Source organism: Corylus avellana, chromosome 6 (genome assembly GCF_965113065.1).
Source record: "Corylus avellana chromosome 6, dhCorAvel1.hap1.2, whole genome shotgun sequence".
NCBI lineage: Eukaryota > Viridiplantae > Streptophyta > Magnoliopsida > Fagales > Betulaceae > Corylus > Corylus avellana.
Genome location: NC_142495.1, coordinates 27023426 through 27033647, shown reverse-complemented (window position 1 = coordinate 27033647; position 10222 = coordinate 27023426). Strand labels below are relative to the sequence as shown.

At 33.7% G+C, this 10222-nt stretch overlaps 1 pseudogene; it reads left to right on the top strand.

Moving 5' to 3' along the window:
- The first annotated feature begins 9250 nt into the window (after window positions 1–9250).
- Window positions 9251–10222, top strand: LOC148585102 (uncharacterized; annotated as a pseudogene).

Here is a 10222-nt window from a genome sequence, read left to right as displayed (position 1 = left end):
TGCTGGCGTCAATGATTATGAATCATCGAATGGGATTGATCAGTATCTCAATAGGCTTGGCTTTATTTAAAGTCTTTTGGCCTACATAGAATTCGCTCTTGCAAGTTCCTTCTCTTCTTATACTAGCTACGCTTTCCATTACAATTTTCGATAAACATAACAAAATTAAGCTCTTAGTTAAAAAGAAAACCAAAAATAAGAAAACAAAAAAAGGATTCCTATAAATTGTGTAGGTCCTATACAATATATGGTGTGATTGGCATTAATTTGTTGACCCAGCTTGTTCGGAAAACAAATTTTTCCCAACTCAACTCAACTCAAAAATTTTCAATTTATCTCAATAATTTTCATCTCATTTAATAACTTTTTTTTAAAAAAAATTTAAAAATTGAAAAATATATATTTAGGGGTGGTGACCGGATCACCCCTAAGAGTATGGGGTAGCCGATCCACCCCCGAAGCTAATGGGGGGTGGCCGAGCCACCGCCGACCGGTTTTCAGGAGTGGCTCAGCCACCCCCAACCTTTTTTATTTTAATAAATTTTTTTAATTATAATTTTTCCTTAATTTTTTCCTTCACCAACACATAATCTCAACTCTTTTTTCTCTTTATTGAGTTGGGTAGAAAAAAAAATCGCACTCCCAAACGAGAAATAGTCATCACTCGTGATGCATGCATTTTGCATTTTTCTTCCATTTGTAAATAGTGCAACAACCCATTTTGTTTTAATCTACACATGATGGGTTGCATAATAAATTAATTTATTGTAGAACCATTTAATTGATGACAGTGAAAAGACAAAAACAAAAGGGGAAAATAAAATTTACCTCTTTTTACCTGATTTGTAATTTAGCCTCAAATGTTCAAAAATTGACAATGTATCCAAATAAAGTATCAAAAATTCGTGATGTGACACGTACATCCATCAATAATTTCCAATAGAGATCCATCTCTAACGGAAATTATTAAAAATACCTAATTGCCTTTATATTTAAAAAATAATAATAAATTATTTTTTTTAAAAAAAAAAAAAAAAAGAAAAGAAAAACAACAAAAAAAATTGGGGGTGGCCGGATATGGTATTGAACTACATTCGCTCTTCTGCTAATTAAATTGTAATGCAAAATTATAATTTAATATAGTCATGTTCGAGTAGCATTTGTAAGTTGTGTAACTCGTATACCTTTATGATATAGGGAAGGTCCACTCGCTTCTGAAATCTCTCTTCCTTCTTCGTTTGCTTCCAATGGTTTGAACTTGGTTATGTTGGTCTGATGATCTTAAATCTCGTTGTAGGACTCGTCTTTGACAGTTGGCTAGTGTCGGGTCCTCAACGGTCAACGCCTAGACGCCCCCTAGCTAACGGCTTATACGGCAGAAATAGATACCAACATACATCTGCGATGGTCTTCGCTCTTGGGACCAAAGACTTTAGCGTGACAAACTAGAAAGTTAATTTTTAAGGGTAATTCGTCTTTTTCTCCAAACCTTGATACTTCTTCATCTTGTTAACATTCCTTAAATAGCTAGAGTCAACCACCGAATCAAATAAATTACGACTTCGTATTCGAGTAAGGGATTGAGTGCCCTCTACAATCTTTGCGGTCAAGTCACTCTAGAGTGACTTGTAGTGTCTTCTTTAATAAAGAGGAAGGAATTATTCTTCTCCCAAGCAGAGGGAGAAGGATAGTTATTTGTCCTATCATTCCTATCTAATTTCGCACCATAGAATTTTATACATATTGCTTCTTAATTTCGAATTACTTTTACCGTAGCTAGCTAGGAATCACTTATTTCCACCATGCTAAGCTAAATTGCGAGAAAATATTAGAATCTCCAACAATTCGATCCTCATATTGAGAATTTGATAGCAATTAGGATTTATATGAGTAGTAATAACAACAAATTAATGTCTCAGAAGTTAGAGGTGATCTCACTGTGATTTGCGATTTATGATAATCTAATTGCACCAGATTTGATTCAGATGGAACATAAAGACAATATATGTCATATGATTATAAATCTTCGAAAGGATTGAGTATGGCAACAGCCCTCTGTTGACTTGCCTTTTATAGTCTTTTGGCGCTATTGGAAGCGACTTCTTTTGCTACCCTCTGCAATTCCAGTCACGATTCATGAACCTTCGGGACTCGGAACAGTCAAATAAACATTGTGGCGCAATGGACTGTTGATTTTCTCAATGGAAAAATCCTTTCAGTTTTGGCTACAAATTAATGATAGATTTATGATTAGTATTAACAACTATTTGAAGCAATTCCAAAGCCAATTGGAGTTTGTGACTTGGAACAGTCACATAAACGTTTCTTCACTCCTTATGAGGCATAATATTAATTGTGATGCCTTAAACTTAAACATTTGGAACATTGCTCAAGGAATTTAAAGAATAAAGGAAGATATAAAGAAAGAATAAGATAAACCAGGAAGGTGTTACAGCAGTAATGTACAACCAGGTGAAGAGCCACTAAGAACTTTCAAATCAGCCACCTGCAAACAGCATATGGCAAATACACAAATAAGAAACAGGGGGGATAAGGAAGCGCTCTTGACAATTGACAATTGCCCCTCCGAAAAAACAATGAGACAAAAAAATAGTTGATCATGAAGGATACAACTAAACAACTAAGATTATACTTTTATAAACAAAAAATAAATAAAATAAATAAAAAAAAAACTAAGACTATAAATTTTAGGAAAACTTCATTTAACCCTCCTCAACTTCTATTACATTTGCAATTATCCTCCCAAATTTTAAAACTCTCAATTTAACGTATCCAATTTCTAATTTTTTGCAATGTCACCCCTACGTTAAGGGTGACATTCACTTAATTTTATCAACAATTATTTAATAATAACTGTTAGATCATAATTATTTAATCTCAACTGTTAGATAAAAGTTGATTTGATCTTTAATTGACTTTATTGACGATCCAGTAAATCCAACCACTAGATCTACTTGAGAAGCATCTTACAGTCCAGTAAATCCATCAAGGCACCACTAAAGCGCCCTACAGCCCACTGCCACTCACAATTGCTTTATTGTTGGGCCTTATAAATGTCAAGTTGACTTTATATATTTTTTTTTGAATTAAGATATTCTTCATTTTATTTGAACTAAAAAATATCTAGTTAGTTATAGTGAAGTGATATTTTTGTCTCCTCAAAAAGTGAAAAGACAAAATTACTCATCTATTATAACTTACCGGATATTATTTAATTTATTTGAACTGTAGAGTATCCTATTCTTTTTTCTATATATGACTTTCTTCATTCAATGAGCTTTAAGAGCATAAAAAATTACCTCTCCAAATATAACGTTTAGCCAAATTTGGGCTAAAATTCACAAAAACCTTAATTTATCAAGCTCTCTTCTCATTCTCTATTATAATTCTTGTCAGATTTCGACTCTATACTTGGAGAAAAACTATGTTCTTTGGAGAAACAATCGTCCTCCTTATCTCACTTTCATAAATTTTTTATATTCATTTCCCCATCTCCCTCACTTTCTCTCTCATCACATGGTTGCTTTTGAGAATAAAAAAATAATTAAAGATAGAATAAAAATTATATGTAAATAGAATAGAGTGACCTATTTAATTTAATAGGTCTGCTTAGGATTAACCTATATAGTCTTAAAATCATGTATTTACAATTTAAAAAAAAAAAAAAAAAACCATGTACTGACATAACATGAACCCGACACGCGAACACGAATTGACATCTATAGTTTTTATAGAAACATATAATAAGATAAATATAAAGCGGAATAATATGAAATAAAGGAAAGAGAGAAAGACAAGGTGGTTCAGTATATAGCCTACTTACACACCTCAAAACCTTAATAGGCTACATATTTCATTGATTATATGATCTGATTTTACAACTCTATTTATAGAGTTTTACAGGTTATTTGAAACATTTCAAATATAATGATATCCCTTAAATCAAGATTAACAAATATTATCTAAATCCCTAGATGTAGAGAATACAAAATCAACATTTATTCTAAAGGATTTATATCATTAACAGTTTTTGCGGTGCTAAACATAATATAAGGGTGAGGTTGATCTGAGGCCAATCACGTATAGGCTCAAACTTCCTTTTAATAGATGAGACCCAACACATGAAATATTTTAATTAAATGATGATGCATTAACGAAGTCGGAGTTCGAACTCTAATACCATGTTAAATCACCACTTTTTCAAAAATCTAAATTAATAGGAAGAAATAAATTTAATAATTTAATCAATATTTTAACAAAGATGCCATGATATGAAATCAACAAATTCCTTGTCTACTTCAGCAAAGAGCACCCGTTGCCACATATTGTCTATGCTAAAAGCTTCCGGCTTACCTTTATTGATGCCATGATAAGCATGTCAATGATTATAAATCTTCCAAGATACAAACTCCAGTAATTGCCCTCTATTGGCTTGGTTGCTACCCTTTTTATAGTCTTTGGGTTATATAGAATTCACACTAAGAGAGATCACGCCGCTTTCTGAAAAAGTCTCAATGCAGTGGCTCTTAATTCGCCACATTCTGCTTGGAGTTTGAAGGCAATGTTTTTTATTTAGGGTTTAAGGCATAATTCTACTTCAAAAACAAAATAAGAAACAAGATTGCAACTAAAACATCAACACCAAATTGGCGATCTCACATATTGAAAAAGAACAACAAAATGAAATATCGCCTTCACATGACCACAAGTATTAAGCCCAGCTCACAAGGTTACCCTGCTATCCCTGAATCATACAGGATTCCACGTTTCCCATACAGGATTTGGCATTCCCCATGTTGATTCAACTTTCACAACACTCTTGGCCTTGAGGAAGATATCGGTCAAAACAGTTTTAGATTGCAGACATACCTCAAGCAATTTAACACCCTATAAACAAAAGGAGAAGAACAGTTAATACATGTAATTATAAGATTCAGTTGCGGTTCCATAATCCACTATTTTTTGAGACACCAAGTACAGAAAATAAAGCATATGCAATGCAAGCACCGAATCACAACCAAGGCATCACAGAACTGCACCTCTCATTCAAACATCTACAGCAGCTGGAATAGATCAATTATTATGAAGGCAGAGCTTGTCCATTCCTCTCTTGTGTTCTTAAATGTTAGCCAGTCAATAATAATATAATAACTAAAATTATTAAACAAAAATGCATGAACATTAATTCTGGAGGACTATTGATATGAGGGGGATGGATTTGTTGTTTCCCATGTTGCAAAGTCTTTATGGTTCGCTTCACAAGACTTGTATATCTAAAACTACTCATAATTTAACGAGTTTATATTTCAATGTTCACCAAAAAGGAAAAACAACTGCACAAAAAGAAGCTAGCACGCATTTGATGGCTGTAATGCACAGAAAACATGGGATGATTGCCATACCTCATCCACACCAAAATCGACCACTTTCTCCTCAAAATCAACGACATTAAACTTGCTAACCAGAGTGACAACAGAGCTGCTGGACAAAGCCTTCACCTCCAGATCATCCTAAGCATTCTACGGTCCAGCACATCTTATACTTGCACGAAGGACAATATATGCTATCGTCATCAGCCACGTAACACGAACAATTACTCTTACTGTTCGGACACCTATACAATTGTCGGAATGTTGAGGCAACGTTTGGCAATAGGAGAGGGACTTTAGCACCAGGCATGACTACTTTGGGTTCTAGAACAAAGCATTTGTCCTTGTTTGGTTGGATGTAAGTAACACTCAGATTTTCAATGCTCTGGTAGAGGCTTGGCAGGGGTGGAATATGTCCCCAGTCGACCCGCTAAAAATCTTCCTTAGTCCTTACTATGGAATTTTTTTTTTTTTTTTTTTTTTTTTATATTATGATTATGCCCCCAAAGCCATGATTATGCCCCTCCCTCATGTTTCAACCATATATTATGCCCCTTAGTAAATTGAAATTTGAAAAAAAAAAAAAAAAAAATAGAAACTTAGTCTTTCAGACAAATGAAAGGAAGAAAACGATGAATAGTACTTAAACTAACTAAACGGTGCGTTTTTCTTTTGTGAGAATATTAGTTTTTTTTTTTTTTTTTTTTTCTAATTGTGAGAGTTTTAGTATTAGTGCGTGGGGATTGGGGACAGCTGACAGGGCAGCTGGAAGTCACAGTTCACAGCAGAGAACAAAAGAGATAAAAATTAAAAAAAAAAAAACAAAAAACTTTGAAAAGATACAAGGCCAACCCCAAGTCCCAACATACCAATTAATGCATTGTGCACTGTTTACTTCGAGCAGCGCAAGACCTTCAACTCTTCAAGAATGATGGTGAGTTCTGCATGAGAGTAATTGACACGCTAAAAAAAAAAAAAAGCATTTTCAAAGTTTAATGTAAAATGACAGTTATGCCCCTCAAGTCAGTTTAATGTAAAATGAAAGGTGTTTTATTATTTTTGACTTGAGGGGCTTAATCGTCATTTTACATTAAACTTTGATTTTTTTTTTTTTTTTTTTTTTTGCGTGTGTGTCAAGAACTGCCCGTATAACTCTCCAGTCTCTCCTTAAAGGTTCAACACTGCTTGAAGTCTCCTTTTGGAATTTTGCCAAACACCAATTTCAATTCCAAAAGGTTCAAAATTTTTTTTCCCAAAGAGACAAGTTTGGAAGGGCAATTGGGCACTGGGCACTGGGCAAAACTTGTGTTTGTTTGAGTTGTTTCTAAGATTCTATTGGCCTCAATTTTCTTTAGGTATGTAATTATGTAAATATGTAATTAATTTTTTAAATTTATATTTAAATTGTTCTTTTAAATTAATTGTTTTAATATTTATGTTGTTATTCAGGATTCAACATTTCAACCTATTCTTGATAATAACTTCAACGAAAATTTGAGGTATGTAAATATGTAATTAAATTTTTAGAATTAGATTTAGATTGTTCTTTTAAATGAATTGTCTTAATATTTATATTGCTATTCAACCTATTCTTGCTAATTGTTTTTATATTTAATTATTTATGAATTTATATAGTTTTTGTTTCATATTTTAATTGTATAAATATATAATTGTAGTTGTTTGAGATTATGGAGAAAAACAATGATGCTATTGACCTCCAATCAAATTCTAAACGACCTCGTGTTGAAGTAGATTTAGCAAATCTACCCAGAGATCCTTACTTCAGGAAAAAAATATGCGATTATCATCCTAGTGATAGAGACCAAATCCGAATAGCATATCTACAAATAGGAGCTGGTCAACCCTTTGACCATGGTTTTTCAAAAAGAAAAAAATTAGAAATACAATGCGTCGTTTTAATCCAGCATGGTTCAAAGAATATAAATGGTTGGAGTATAGTATAGAAAAAGATGGTGCATATTGCCTATGTTGTTATCTATTCAAACCGGACTTTAGAAATCAAGGAGGGGGAGATTCGTTTGTTACTGAAGGATTTAGTAATTGGAAAAAGAAAGAGAGGCTCGAATGTCATGTGGGAGCTCACAATAGTGCACATAATCAAGCTCGACAAAGATGTGACGCTTTGTTAAACCATAAAAAAACATCATAATAGTTTTTGACAAGCAATCGGGTCAACAGAAAATGTTATATAGGACTCGTTTGAATGCATCAATTGATTGTGTTCGCTTTTTACAACAACAAGGATTAGCATTTTGTGGCCATGATGAATCTAAAGGTTCAAGCAATCAAGGAAATTTTTTTGAATTGTTGCGGTTTCTTGCTAAACACAATGAAGAAATTGATAAGGTAGTCTTAGATAATGCTCCTGAAAATCATCAAATGATTGCACCACATATTCAAAGAGATATAGCAAATGCGGCAGCAAGTGAAACTCTAGATGCTATTCTTAAAGATCTTGGAGATTTGCCATTTGCTATCTGATGCGAACCTCAATCGACTTGCTTTGAGACCCAACAACAATATTGGAATACGGACCCAAGAAAGCTAAAATGCAGGTTTTGATAGAAAACCTTGACCCAACGTTTACAAATGAAATGCGAACCAAAGGTATAACGAAACAACCCTCGACCCAACGTTTATAAACGAAACGCAAACCGAAGGTATAAAGTTTGAACGCCACAAGGAAGAATCCTTGATAAGTTCACAAGTTCTCTGAAGAACTAATAGAAGAAGCAAACCTCACTTTTGTATTTTCATTCATGATGTCCATTACAATTGAGTGCATGTTATTTATAAAGCATGACTGAAAATATGACTACCTACTTGCTATGGAAAGGAAATTAAATTGGTTCCAACATTGGAAAGTAAATAAAGTAAAAAAGGACTAACTAATAAAAGCCTAGAATTAAGGTTGATTTGGTCTGAAATTTGCAGCTCCTCCATGCCAAAAATAGACTGAGATTGGCAATTAAATCACGCCTAAGGAAGGTCTTGAAATAGGTAAGTCAATCAACCAACTAATTGGCATGTAATTTGGCAAGTCAATCATCCAATTAATTGGTATGTAATTGGATAGTCAATCAGCCATAATCAACCATTAATCCATGCCATGGCTAAGGAAATTTTGTGCAATCTGCTCCATGAATAGCTTGGATCAAATTTATTACGCCTTCATCTCCCTTTGGGCCAAGCTTGGAATGCCCCATTTTAGAATCAGCCTAAATCTCTTGAATCAGCCCATTAAGTGCTTCTTTGATCTTCTTGGATCTTGCTCTAGTAATAGGCCCAACTGGAACATGCAATGGATCCTTTAATGGTGCTTGTTGAATCTCATCACTATCCTAGTTGATGAATCTCGTGATATATCTGTTAAAGAACAATTGGCAATTGTGTTGCGTTATGTAGATAAGCGGGGCCATGTGATTGAATGTTTTTTAGGCATTACACATGTTCACAATACCACAGCTGTAGAATTGAAGAAGACAATTGATTCAGTGCTTAGTAGGCATAATTTAAGTATTAGCAGATTGCGAGGATAAGGATATGATGGAGCTAGCAATATGCGAAGTGAGTTGAATGGACTTAAAACTCTTATTTTGAATGACAATTCGTCTGCCTATTATGTTCATTGTTTTGCACATAAGCTTCAACTCACTTTAGTTGCTGTTACCAAAAATCACATTCAAATTGCAACTTTTTTTAGTTTGGCCAATAGTATTTTTAATGTTGTTGGAGCATCATACAAACGTCGTGACATACTTCGTGAAAAACGAACTGCTGAAGTAATAAAAGCACTACAAAATAATGAAATGTCAACTGGTCGTGGCTTGAATCAAGAAATGAACCTAAAGAGACATGGTGATACGCATTGGAGTTCTCATTATGGTGCAATTGTTAGTCTTATTGCCATGTTTTCTTCTGTTATCGATACAGTTGAAGACATTGTTGAAGATGGTTTAAATTTTAAACAGAGAGCAGAAGCAAATATACTAAATCAATCGCTCCAGACGTTTGATTTTGCTTTCAATTTACATTTGATGAAAAATATTTTGGGGATTGCAAATGAGTTATCTCAAGCACTACAGCGAAAAGATCAAGATATTCTGAATGCAATGAAGTTAGTTAAAATTTCAAAGCTGCGCTTACAGGCTATAAGAGAAGATGGGTGTAATTCTTTATTTGAAAAAGTTACTAAGTTTTGTGCCGAAAACAAGATTGTTGTCCCCAATATGGATGAGCTTTACCAACCTCGATCATGACGAAAAGCTCAAGGCATGAAAAATTTACATCATTACCGTGTGGAGCTTTATTATACTGTTATAGACATGCAACTCCAAGAACTTAACAGTCGCTTTAATGAGGCAAGTTCTGAATTATTACTCTGTGTTTCGTGTTTGAGTCCAGATGACTTGTTTGCGTCTTTTAACAAAGAGAAATTGCTTCGTCTTGCTCAATTATATCCGAATGATTTTTCAGCAGTTGAACTTATCACTTTAGACAACCAACTTAAAACATATATCTTTGACATGCGTTCTAGTGATGAATTTGCAACACTCAAAGGGATTGAACAACTTGCTAAGAAATAGGTAGAGACAAAAAAGGATGTCGTATATCCCTTGGTTTATTCATTAGTGACATTGGCATTGATTCTGCCAGTTGCGATAGCAACTGTTGAGAGAGCATTTTCAACAATGAATATTGTTAAAAATCGTTTACGTAACCGAATGGGAGATCAATGGGTGAATGATTATTTGATTACGTACATTGAGAAAGACATATTCAAGACCATCAGTAATGAAGAGATCATGTAG